The sequence below is a fragment of the Pteropus medius genome, unplaced genomic scaffold (assembly GCF_902729225.1).
Source record: "Pteropus medius unplaced genomic scaffold, Ma_sr-lr_union100, whole genome shotgun sequence".
Lineage (NCBI taxonomy): Eukaryota > Metazoa > Chordata > Mammalia > Chiroptera > Pteropodidae > Pteropus > Pteropus medius.
The window spans coordinates 21,790,212-21,804,556 of record NW_024352787.1 but is presented as its reverse complement, the minus strand read 5'-3'; the positions used below and the strand labels follow the sequence as shown (position 1 = coordinate 21,804,556).

Here is a 14,345-nt window from a genome sequence, read left to right as displayed (position 1 = left end):
GCCCAATCTGGAGACACTGGTATAGAATACAAAGTGATCTGTCAATGGTTGCCCCTTCAGCTGGGCTTGGAGGTGCCTGGGAGAGGCTAGCTGCATACTGAGGCAGGATGCCACTAGTGTCAAGCTTGAAGCAGCTTAGCAAGAGGTACGGGGCACCCCAAGGCCAGACTCTGCTTCTTAGAGATTTCTGAAACTTTGAGAGATTTTAGGAAAGTCTGCAGGACTAGCTGAGACAGACCATTTGTGTCAAACCATTACTGAAAGAAGTTCTGGCTGGTGCACAAGTTGGGTGGTGCAGAGTCTTAGGGAATCACCAGAGAAGGTTGAATGGTGTTAGCCAGGTTAATGGAGCATTCAAATTTGTCGCCCACCTGCTCCTGCACGCTGGGTAGGTAGGGAGGCTGAACAAAAGAACAATGCTGTCTGCTAGCACTTCTGTCTCAGGAGTCCTGACCCCTGTCCCTCTAGCCCTCACTCTGAAGGTAGCCAATTCAGTTCCTCCCCATATGTCCCTGGTGTTTTTTGAGTTGCTGCCTCTATATTGCAACTCAGAGAGAGTGTGTTGTGAGTGAGTGAGTTTGTGCATAGTCCCTTTAAAACTTGAGTGCCTATGTCTCCAGCAGCCCTCAGTCTCACTCAGCCACAATTCTCACTGATTTCCACAGCCAGAAGTTATGGGGACTCCTCTTCCTGGCAATGGTGCTCTGGGCTCAGGAGCCACGTGTGGGGCTAGAACCCTTCAATCCTTAAGGGGAGTTATCTCTTCTGTTTCTTACCCGCCACACTGTGAGTGTGAGACCTGCCCATTTTACATTTCTGCCCCTCCTACCAGTCTTGACATGGCTTCTTCTTCATATCAAGTCTTCAGTCAGTTTTCAATGATACTTCTGTAATTTAGCTGTAATTTTTTTGTGGTCATTGTTTGAGCACAGTGTTACCTACTTCATTATCTTGACAGAAGTCCACAATTTCTTTATTCTTTCATCTGTGAACAGATACCTATGTTGTTTCCATATCTTAACTATTGTGAATAATACTTCAATGAACATGATAGTGAAGATATCTCTTTGAGGTACTGATTTCATATCCTTCGAGTATATACCCAGAAAAGAGATTCCTGGCTCACATGGTTGTTCTACTTTTAGTTTTTTGAGGAAACTTCATACTGTTTTCCATAATGGCTATACCAATTTCTATTCCCACCAATGATGTACAAAGGTTCCAATATCTTCACAAACTCATCAATACCTGTCATCTTTAATTTTTTATGATAGACATTTTAATAGGATTGAGGTGATATCTCATTGTGATTTGATATGCATTTCCCTGATTATTGGAGACATTAAACATCTTTTCATATACTTCTTGGCCATTTTTCTATATATTTTTTTTAAAAAAAATATCTGTTCATGTCCTTTGCCAATTTTTTAATCAGGTTTTTTTTTTTCTTAGCTATTGAGTTGTAGGAGTTCTTCATATTTTTTTGGACATTAACCTCTTATCGGACATACGGTTTGGAAGTATTTGCTCCCATTCCATAGGTTGCCTTTTCATTTTGTTGATTGTTTCCTTTGCTGTGTAGAAGCTTTTTAGTTTGATGTAGTCTCACTTGTTTACTTTTGCTTTTATTGCCTGAGCTTTCAGACACAGAAAAAAAAAAAACCTGTATGATCTCGCCTATATGTGGAATCTAAAAAGAACAAATACACAAGCAGAAAGTAGAATGGTGATCACCAGGGGTGGAAAGGTAAGAAGAATGGAGAGACGTTGGTCAAAGGGTACAAAGTTGCAGTTATGTGGGATGAATAAGTCTAGAGATCAAATGTTCAGCATGATGACTGTAGTGATAATACTGTACCAAATACTGTAAATTGGTTAAGAGAGCATATTTCATAAAAAAAAATGGTAACTATGTGAGGAGATATGTTAAATAGCCTGACTGTAGTTATTATTTCAACATGTATATGTATAGCAAGTCATTAGGTTGCATACCTTAAATATATAAAATTTTTACTCAAAAATAAAACAAAATCAGTTGCATTTCTATATATTAGCACTGAAACATTCAAAAGGGGAATTAAGAAAACAATCTCATTTACAATAGCATCAAAAACAATACCTAAGAATAAACTCAACCAGGGAGGTAAAAGACTTGTACACTGAAAACCATTAAATATTGTGAAAATAAATAAATGAGACACAAGCAAATGGAGAGACATCCCATGTTCACAGATTAGAAAACTTAATATTGTTAAAAAGTTCAAAGTGATCTGGAGACTCATTCCCATCAAAATAACATTTTTTACAGAAATATAAAAAGCGGTTATAAAATTTATATGGAACCATGAAAGACCCAGAATAGCCAAAATGGTCTTGAGAAAGAACAAAAAACTGGAGGCATCTCATTCCTGATTTCAAAACATATTACAAAACTATAGTAATTAAAATAGTATGGTACTGGCATAAAGACAGGTAAATAAACAAATAGAACAAAAGAGAGAGCTCAGAAATAAACCCACAAATATATGGCCAACTGATCTTTGACAAGGATTCCAAAAGCACAATAGGACAAAGATAGTCTCCTTAAGAAATGATGTGGGGAATCAGAGTATCCACATGCAAAAAATAATAATAATAATATTGGACCCCCTACATTACCCCATACACAAAAATCAACTCGAAATTTATTAAAGACTTTAATGAAAGACCTGAAATTATACAACTCCTAGAAGAACACAAAGGGAAAATCTCCATAAAATTGGTCTTGGCAGTGATTTCTTGGTTGTGATATTAAAAGCACAAGTAACAAAAGCTAAAATAAACAAGTGAGACTATGTCAAACTAAAAAAGCTTCACAGCAAAGAAAACAACAGAATGAAAAAGCAACCTATGGATTGGGATAAAATACTTGCAAACCATATATCTGATAAGCAGTTATCTGTAAGGAACTCCTACAACTCAACTGCAAACCAACAAAATGCTGATTTACCAGAAAGAAGATTTATTATATAAAAGTATCTCTTTAGCCTGTTGTAAAGACGGCGTTTTTCTTTTGGTTTCCAGTAGGTGGTGTCTAAGCCTCTTGGGTACCTGCTTTATATAAAGTCTTAATAATGCTCTTTTTTTTCCCTTATAAATATTCAATCACACCCGCTGCTGTCAGTGTTAACAACAGTCTCGGTAGCATTTGCTCGTATTTCCCTGGGGCTTCGTGGTGTTCTGTCTTGAAGGATGGGGGGGAGGGGCCTTTTGAGTTGGGGCTTGGGGGCTGTGGCTCAGCCTCGCATTTTGCAACTGCAGCTGACAATAATCAACCGTTGCTTCTCTGCCGTCCCCACTTCTCTGCTTTCTGCCCTGATCCCTGGGCACTGCTGCTGCTTGGAGCTCACAGCTCTCCCAGGCAGGCTGCTCAGGGAACTCACCACACCTTCTTCTCCTCTCCCCTTCCTCTTGCAGGGAGCTCCAGCTGCGCGAGGAAGCTTCTTTGTTTCTCCCAGTCTACCACCCCACTTTCGGGGTCTGACCTATGGTAGCTCTTATGCACAGATCCCATGCTCAGAAGTATTGGTGTGTAGGTTGGGTGTTTTTTGTTGAGTTTTAGATGTTCAGCTTATTGTTTCAAAGGGAGAGATCTAGGGACGTCTCTCACTCCATCATGTTTCTGACATCCACAAAATCCTGATTTAAAAACGAGCAAAGGACTTGAGCAGATATTTCTCCAAAGACGTGCAAATGGACAACGGGCACATAAAAAGATGCTCAGCATCACTGATCATCAAGGAAATACACATCAAACCACAATGAAATAATACCTCAATCCTGTTGAGATGGCTATTATGAAAAAGGAGATACAAGTGTTGGTGAGGTTATGGAGAAATTGGAACCCTTTGTTCATTGTTGATGAAAATATAATGTTGGTGCCACAGTTATAAAAAAACAATATGGATATTCTTAAAATAGAATTGCCATATGATTCAGTAATCCCACTTTTGAATATATATCCAATAAAATTGAACTCAAGATCTTAAGAGGTATCTGCACTCCCATGTAGCAACCCTATTCACAATAGCCAAGATATGGAAACAACACAAAGTGTTCATCAACACAGACTGGAAGGGACTAAGGAGACACAACGACAATGTTATGTGATATTCTGGGACAGAGAATGTATGAAAAAATATGATATATACATACAATATGATATATATGTATGTATATATACAATATACATATGTAGAGATACAATGACATATATTTTTTCTCCGAAGGGATTATTGATACAAGTTTCACACACCAGTCCAAGAGAGAGGAAACGGAGGTTATAAATAGGAATCTGGAAGGGAGCCTGAGGGCACAGAGCCTGAGGGCTCAGGGTGGAACCAAGAAAAAAGAGTGAAATAAATAGAGGTAGAGAGTGGAGAGTCAGGAGAGGAGACTGACAGGCTATCATATAGTGATAACAGCATGGGGGTGGAGCTCCATTAAAATTCCTATTATTTATACAGATATACAGGGAGTTATGGGGGACACAAGGGAACTCATTCCACCCTTCATGCCTCAAAGAGGGTCAAGAAAAGGTCATTTCTCCTCATGGGTGACTGCATGAGGGGAAGGGCTGCTCTTGGAAGAATGTTGGGGGAGGTAGGGGCCAGCACCTCTCCAGAGGCCGTCTGGAAAGCTGTGTTGAGAGAACTGGAGGGGTGGGTAGATGTGCTTCCAGGGTGAGCCAGGACAAGCACATCTACTGAGGACGGCATGGGTCCAGCTGGCTCCATAGCTTTCCATCAGACCCAGGGCAGGGGCATCTGGGGTTCCTCTCAGCACGGTTCCCACTCAGGTCTGGGAAGATAGAGAGGATAGGTTAGGGTGTTCAAAGAAAGAACTTGGCACCTTGGTGTCTTGGAAAAGCTGATCCCCAAATACATCCAGCCTTGGTTGTGTTGCCGCTAGAAGGCAACTCAGAGCTTAGGAATGGGTGTCAGGGCAGAGAAGAAACTCCCAGAGGCCATCATGATTCCTGAAGGAGGCAACTCCCCAGGCTGAGAAGCTAGGGGAAGGGCAGGCTATGAGGGTGGGCCTCCTGGGGAAAGGGCCTTTAGCACTACCAGGTTCCAAGATAGGCAAGAAGAGGCTGGGCCTCTGGGCCTCTAGACTGAGGCTAGGAGTCACCTCAATCTCATCTGCCTTCCTTGCTCCCAGGCCAGGGTGGAGCCAAGTGGGTATTTTACAAAGACCTTGGCCAGGGTATTGGCAACTGCACTGACAGTGAGGGCCTTGCTGAGGTGTCAGCCAACAGCATGCATGGCCTCCTAGTGCTTCTTGAGCCATGGGCCATAATCTCCTGCACTCACATTTTGTTGTCCAGGCTCCACAGACACAGGGAGCAGTTGTGGCTTTCTGACATCAGGAATATATCTTTGGCCAGGCAGGTGACCAAGTCCAGGTGAGCACCACAGACTGCACACAGTTCCCTGTCCAGTTGTCCAGAAAGGCAATGCCTCTGTAATCATGGGTAGTGATGGTGAGAGGATGGTTTGGATGACACCACCTGGTTGATTTGGGTTGAGCTGCCGCTCCCCTAGGACTCCAGCATGAGGAGGGCACTGCCAGCCTCCAGGTCATACAGAACAATGTTGCCAGAGCAGAATGAGGCTATAGTGTAGGCAGGCTCAGTGCTAGTAAAGGCCACTGAGTCAGGGATCCCATGATCACTGGCTGTAGGAAAGGTACAGAGACAGGTCAGGCTGCTGCTGCTGGAGTCCCAGATGCAGACAGAGCTATTGGTGGGGCACAAGGCCAGGTGCTGGGAGGTGGGACTGAAGTCCAGGCCCCACACAGCATCCCCATGGTCCTCCAGGATGTGGCTCAGCACACTCAGTTTGTAACTATCGTAGGGGTCCATGTTAAGGTCTGGAACCTTGCAGCTGTGGCTATGAGCATCTGCCCCACTACTGTAACAGTAATCGCTGTTGTTGCCCATGGCTACTGCCAACACAGGCCCCTGTGAGCCTGGAAGGTGTGAGTAGGTTCCACATCTAGTGCAGCATTCTTCTTGGCTGGGACAGCTTTCTGCAGGTTTCAGAGCTTGAGTGTGCCATTCTCAGAAGCAGTATGCAAAGCTGACTGGCTGTGGTGGAAAGCCAGAGAGTAGATACCACTTAAGTTCTTGAAGAGGGTAAAACTGGGGCTCCACATCTTCTTAAAGACATCTTTGATGTCAGACAGGTCACAGTTGAGGTTGTTGTCATTGGTGATGGTGAGATCTGTCAAGTTCTCCAGTCTCACTTCCCTGCCAGGATCGTGTCCATGATGAATGGATGATGATGATGATGATTCAAAAAAGAGGAAATCCTGTCATACCTTATAACATGGATGAATCTTGAGGACAGTGTGCTAAATAGTATAAGCCAGTCACAAAAAGAAAAATACTGCATGATTCTATCTAGCTTAGGTATCTATGGTCGTCAAATTCATACAAACAGAAAATAGAATGGTGGTTGCCAGGGACTGGGGGAGACAGAAACTGGAAATTGTTCAATGGATATAGAGTTTCAGTTAGGCAAGAGGAAAAAAAATCTAGAGATCTATTATAAAACAATGTGCATATGGTTAACAATACTGTTCTATACACCTAAAAATTGTTAAGAGGGTAAATTTATGTTACATACATACACACACACACACACACACACACACACACACAAGCAGGGCAGGATGATGTTTTAAGTGGGTTTGTTAAATAAGTAAGAAGGAGGAAGAGGAAGACACAAAGGAGGAAGAGGAGACAAAGGAGGATTGCTTGTCTCCCTTTTGCACAGACATGTTTGAAATTGAGAAACAATTTCTTACCTCTTGAATGTCTCTGAACCATATAAAGCTGCTGGGCATTGGGACTCTGGGACAGGGAAATTTGTGTGTTTTGTTTCCCACTTTGTGGAACCATTTGACTCCAAGCATTTATTAATATGCCCCTGTGGATCTGTTTGGGAAATTTTTTCTTATTTACTCACATGATTTGCAAACAGGAATAGATGAGACAATAGCAAATGGCAATTAACAGATTTTCATGTTGGATTTTTTTAAAACAAGAACCAACTACATGTCCACTTTGAATACAAAGACAAAATGGGTTAAAAATAAAAGAACAAAATAAGATATAGTATATTATATAAACACTAATCAAAATAAAATCTGGAGCATCTTATAATGCCAGAAAATAAATTTAAAAAAAAAACACAATGGGAGCATGTCAAAAGGACACAGGGACTAATCCAAATGTTCCCAACGGCCAAAGCTAGAACAATTTGAAAATAAAAAAAATAACAATGGCGTTGGGGTGTAACTCAAAGAATAAATATAGGTATCCATGAGTTCATATTGATAGGAATAAGTATTTAGATAAATATATAAGAGGAGAGAATGGACAAATTTCCACCAAAAGAATTCTAAACAGTAAATGTAGAAGGAATGAGGGAAATAAAAAACCACCACTAGAACACTGTCTTAAAAATTGCTGTAAGCTAAAATTAATTGGCAAAACTTTTAGGGGAAACAGGATATTTTTCTACTCTCAAATACCTCAATCATAATATTTATTAATTACTATAGTGGTTTTAACATATGTCCTCATATTCTTTGATACACCGCATTAAGAGATGGAACTTAATTCTATTCCCCTGGATTAGGGGCTAGACTTAGTAACTCACTCCTAATTAATAGAGTATGGAAAAAATAGTAACTTTAGAGTGAAGAAATCTGGCAGACACAACTTAAACCAAGGGATCAAGGCTAATATCACAATAAGTCGTGCTGATATTATGTACCCTCTGATATCATGTGATGAGTAGCTTACAACACTTTATAATCTTGTAGTGTTCTTTTAATAATCCACATAATCATGAGAAAACATCACATGAACCCAAACTGATAACATTCTACAAACATAACTGACCAAGTACTCTTTAAAAGTGTCAAGGTCATAAAAAACAGGGAAAGACTGAAAAACCATCACGGATTGGAAGGGACTAAGGTGACATAATGATTAAATGTTATGTCATATTCTAGGTTGGGTTCTAGAACAGAAAAAGAACATTAGTGGACAAACAGGTGGAATATGAATAAAGTCTGTGTTTTAGTTAAGAGTATTGGACCAATGTAAATTTCTTAGTTTTGACAAAGGTACCATAGCTATGTAAGATGTTAACATTAAAGAAAATTGTGAGAGTGGTATATAGGAACTCTCTGTATTATCTTTACAACTCTTCTGTAAATCTAAAACTATTTCAAAATAAAAAGCTTTAAAAGTTTTAATTGGAAAAAAAAAAGGAAAAACCAGAGCGTTTATATTATTAGCATTTGTAAAAATGCAAGTTAATACCACAGTTAGATACTACTACACAACCTCTAGAATGACTGAAATTAAAAACACTGATACTACATAGTGCTGGAAAAGACTGAAGCACCTGGAACCCTCATAAATTGCTGGTAGAAATGCAAAAGGTACAGCCACTTGGGAAACAGTTTTTCAGTTTCCTATAAAGATATGCTTACATATGACTCAGATCTCAGGCCTGGGTGTTTATTCATGAGAAATGAAAACATGTTCATACAAAGACGTATACATGTGTTGTTATTTAGAATAAAGCTTTAACAATATATCATATAGATTTATATGATATATTTTTATATTTTATGTATTATGTTTAATTTTATATATTTTATATACCATAATTTTATATAATATATGTTTAAATATCAATTTTAAAAATATAAATTTTATATGTCTAATTATATATATTTTTAATATTGTTATCATAAATAAAGCTTTCAGAGAAGCTTTATTCACAATAACAGAAAACTGAGAAATGACTCAAGGTCTCCTCAACTGGTAAATAAATAAGCATATTGTGTTATATCTGTACAATGGAATATTACTCAGTGTTAACAAAGAATGACTCACATGCAAGAACATGAATGAATCTCAAAAGCATTATACAGGCTAAAATAATCCAGCCACAAATGACTACATACTGTATGGTTCCATTTGTATGAAAGTCTAAAAAAGGCAAAAACTACAGTGACAGAAAGCAGATAAGTTGTTTCTAACAGCCAGAGTGGGGGGAGCAGATGGAAGTCTTATATAGATGTCAAGTCTCTTCGAATCGATTTATTTATTTAATGCCATTCCAATCCAAATCTCAGCAGATTTTTGGAGTAAATCGTGAAACCAATTCTCAAATTTATACAGAAATGCAAAGGCCTAAGAATAGCCAGGACAATAATAATGAAGAGCAAACTGGGATGACATGAAGATTTATTATAAAGCTACAAAAATGAAGACACAAATTAAATTACTAAAACCAGAAAAGAAAATGGGGACGTTAGTACCAATACTAAAGAAATAAAAGGGATTATAGGAGAATACTATGAGCAATTGAATGCCGAAAAACTGAATAACCTAGACAAAAATAAGCAAATTCCTAGTCACACAAAATTTACCAAGACTAAAACATGAAGAAATAGAAAATCTAAATAGACCTATCACTAGTATCCAGATTGAGTCAGTAATCAAAAATCTCCCGACAAAGAAAAGCCCTAAATCTGATGGCTTTACTGGTGAATTCTATAAACATTTAAAGAAGAACTAATACCAATCTTTTTCAAACTTCTCCAAAAATCAAAGAGGAGAGAATCCTTCCTAACTCACTCTATGAATGCCAGCATAACCCTGATACTAAAGCCATAGACACTACAAGAAAAGAAAACTACAAACCAGTATTCCTCATGAACATCAGTGCAGAAATCCTCAACAAAATACTAGCAAACTGAATTCAGTAGCATTTTAAAAGGATTCTACCCTGTGACCAAATGGGACATATTACTGGAATGCAAAGATGGTTCAGCATAAAAAAAAAAATTATATCACACTAACAGAATGAAGGAGGGGAAAAAATCACGTGATTATCTCAATTGATGTAGAAAATGCATTTGACAAAATTCAATGCCCTTTCATTATAAAAACACTCAACAAACTAGGAATAGAAGAAAAGTACCTCAACATAATAAAATCTGTATATGAAAAACCCACAGCAAACATCATGCTTAGCATAAAAGAGTGAAAGCTTTTCCTCTAAGATCAGGAACAAGACAAGGTTGCCCATTTTCATCTCTTCTATTGAGCATAATACTAGAAGTCCTAGCCAAGGCAATTAAGCAAACAAACAAACAAACAAATAAATAAATAAATAAATAGCATCCTAATTGAAAGAAGTAAAATTATCTCTGTTTGCAGATGAAATGATCTCATATGTAGAAAACCCTAAAGATTCCATTAAAATAAAAACAACTGGCAGTGCTAACAAATTCATCAGAGTAGCTAGATACAAAAGTAATTGTATTTCTATACACTAATAGTGAACCTCACATCCATTAAGATAACTATTATTTAAAAAATGAAGATAACAAATGTTGGCAAAGATATGGAGAAATTGGAACCTTTGCACACTGTTGGTGAGAATGTAAAATAGTACAACTACCATGGAAAATGGTGTGGTGTTTCCTCAAGAAATTAAAAATGGAACTACCAAATGATCCAACAATTCCTCTTTTGAGTATACACTCAAACGAACTGAAAACAGGATCTCAAAGAGATGTTTGTACATCCATGTTCATAACAGCATTATTCATAAAGCTAAAATGTGAAAGCAACCCAAGTGTCTATTGATGAATTAATGGATAAGCAAAATGTGGTACATACAATGGAACATTAATATACTAAAAAGGAAGGAAATTCTGACAACATGGATGAAACTTGAGTACATTATGCTAAGTGAAATAAGCCAGTCACAAAAAGACAAATACTGTATGATGCCACTTATATGCAGCCCTTGGAGTAGTCAAAGTCACAGAGCTTGAAAGTAGAATGGTGGTTGCCAGCAGCTGAAGAGAGTGGGGAATGAGGAGTTACTGGTTGATGTGTATAGAGTTATTGGGTATAGACTTTCAGTTTAGAAAGATGGAGAGTTCTGGAGATGAATGGTAGTTATGAGTATACAACAATATGAATGTACTTATATCACTGAACTGTACACTTAAAATTATTAAGATAGTAAATTTTATGTTCTATTTTACCATAATAAAAAATTGCAAAAATATTAAGTGCGATATGAGCATACAGATAGACAAAGGATCATTGAAACAAAATAGAGAATTTATGGCAAAGGTGACCTGCAGCTTAGTGGGGAAAGATTGTCTTTTTTATAAGTGGTCTTGGGTCATTAACTGTCCTAATAGGAAAAATATTTGCCTACCATCTCATACCCTAAATCAGTGGTCCGCAAACTTTTTGGCACCAATGACCAGTGCTCCTATGAGAACCTAATGCCTGATGACCTGAGGTGGAACTGAGGTGGTGATGCTTGCGCTGGGGAGCAGCTACAAATACAGATGAAGCTTCACTCACTCGCCCACCACTCACCTCCTGCTGTGCAGCCAGGTTCCACAAGGCCACGGAACATTACTGGTCCATGGCCCAAGAGTTGGGGGCCCCTGCCCTAAATCAATTTCAGATGGATTGGATATCTAACTGTAAAAGGTAAAACAATAAAGTTTCCAGAAAGAAACCTTGAGTTTGGGTTAGAAAAGGATTCCTTAAACAGGACTCAAAAACTGCAACCATAAAAGTAACAATCGATATATTAAACTACATTAATATTATAAATTTCTGCTTATCAAACTATACCATTAAGAGGGTGAAAAATCAAGTCACAAAGTGGGAGAAGATATTTGCAGTACACTATCTAACAAATGACTCGTATCTCAAATACATAATGAAATCAATGAGAGAAATACTGACAATACAAATTTTAAGTGGGAAAAATATTTAAACAGGCTGTTAAAAAAATATATTCAAATGGCCAATAAATACAATCACAATAGTGGCTAAAATACAAAAAGGCAAATAATTACAAATGCTGGAGAGGATGTGGAGCAAAAAGGAATTCTACTGTTTCTGGTGGGAGTATAAATTGGTAAAACTACCTTAGAAAACTATTTGGCATTATCTGCCAAAGGTGAACGTGTACATACCCAACAACTGCACTCCAAGGTATAACAGACATGCTTACATATTTTCAACAAAGATAGTAATGCACAGTAATATTCATAGCATCACTATTTGTAATAGACCCTAATGGAAAACCCCTAAATGCCCAGCAACAGATAAATTGTGGTAGATTCATACAAAGGAATAATATGCAGCAACAAAAAAGAATGATCTACTGATTCATGCAACAATATCTATGAACTTCACAAAAAATAATGTTGAGCAATAAAAGCCAGCTACAAAAGAACATACTCTTTGTGATCCACTAAACTGTGTTTATCAGAAGTCAGGACTCTGGTTCCCCTCAGGAGGATGGTAGCGACTGGACAGAGAAAGGAAAAAATCTTCCCAGGCGTTAATGTTTCGTTCTTTGGTCTGAATGCTCATTCATTATGTGGTGTAGTTATTTTGTAAAACTCCGGCAAGCTATATACTTGTGATATGCTATACTACAGTAAATGGCTTGCTTTGTTTTAAAAGGGCTTTATTGATTGGCTTGCAGACTCTCTGAAAGGATCACATAATCAGGCTTATAGGCTATCCAGAACATCCCCCAAAGAATTAGTCTGGTGAGGACACAGCTTTGGAGACATACAAGATCCCTAATCCTGCTGACACCAGCCACACGGGACCCTGAAAGCTGCCATTGGGGCTGGGCATATTAGTCAATGTGGCTGCCTCTTCACCAAAAGGAATTTGCCAAACCCAGCTCCTTATCACATGCTCTGATTGGTGAAATAGGCATGGGTCTACCTAACTGATGGAGCTTGGGTTATGTGTCCCTTCCATAACAAAATACCATAGACTAAGTAACTTTGACAACAGACATTTATTTTCCCCACAGGAGGTAGAAGTCCAAGTTCAAGGTGCCATCATTATCAATTTTTAGTGAGGCCTTTTTTTCTGGCTAGTAGGTAGCTGCCATCTTGTTCTGTCCTCATATAACCTCACCTTTGTACACACTGTAAGGGCAGGGGGTTGTCTAGAGAGAAAGAGAGCTCTCTGGTGTCTTTTCTTATAATGACACTAATCCTATTTGATCAGTGCCCCATCCTTATGACTTCATTTAACCTTAATGACTTTCTTATAGCCTCTATTTCAAAATACAGTCAGGGTTTCAACATATGAATTTTGAAGGAACACAATTCAGTCCATGGCAGCCTTCGTCAGGGTCTAAATGAGCTATAGAAAGCCAGTGTCTGGTATTTTCAGCATCTATAACCAGAGGTTAGTCAACCTTATAAGGTAAAGGGGTCATCTTAGAGAAAGAAGGTTCAAATGCTAGAACCAAAAGAATGACAAGGGTTCCCAATGTCCTTCTCACCCTTCCTTCCCTTCATGACTTCTGCTCCATCCCTACTAACCCCACTGCTTGCCTTCTCTCTTCAGTACCTGTGGGCTCCCTCTTTCTCATCACTTCTTGTGAACGTACATGGCCTGGAATGCCCTTGTAAATGTCTAGAAGCAGAGGAGACAGCTCATTCAGCAAGGGTAACTCTAGGATGAAACAGATGGGCAGGTCTCCTAATCTGGTGTGTGCAGTATCTAGTACTGAGGAGAATGCTGACCAGAGAAGCACATAATAAAGTGTCCCCAAATCAAGGAGGAGGCCTGAGTCCAAAAGGTACATATGCAGGAACCAGGTAGATATAGCAATGGGTCAAATAGGAGGCCTTGTGGAAGACATAGCTGTCCACCAGTGACTGTTCCATGCTTGTGTAGCACACCAGCTGAATCTTGAGGATCAGGAGTTGGGCAGCCCCACCATCTCCCAAGGTGTCCCTGACATTGCCCGCTCAAGGCCTTAATGTTTTGATGCTTTCTGGCATTGGCAGCAGGCTCCAAGAGCCAGACTTATACTCCTGGTTTATACCCCTCCCAGGTAACCAGATGCTAAACTAGCCCTAGGGCTATAAGGAATCTCTAACCTAATCTCAACTGATTAGGACCACAGCATGTCAGTCAGGCTTCTCTGGTAGCAAGCAACAAGACTGAGCCCAGCTCACATCTCAAGCAATAGCAGTGTTATTAGAAGGGTGTGAGAAAAGCTACAGGATTAAAGGGAGGAGAAGACCCAGTTTTGTAACACACTGGAATCTGGCCCCTCTGTGAGAGCCTAAATAGTAAAAACTGCTCAACAGTCCTGCCTCAGAGCTACTGCCAGAGTGGCTTTAGCCGTTTTTCCATCCCATGTCACTGCCCTCAAGATGTACGACCAGCTATGTATGGGTCCCCTAACAGA

General features: G+C 39.1%; 1 pseudogene; it reads right to left on the bottom strand.

Annotated features, from left to right (window-relative positions):
• Positions 1-5,165: 5,165 nt before the first annotated feature.
• On the bottom strand, positions 5,166-6,434 carry LOC120591462 (striatin-4-like; annotated as a pseudogene).
• Positions 6,435-14,345: the final 7,911 nt, after the last annotated feature.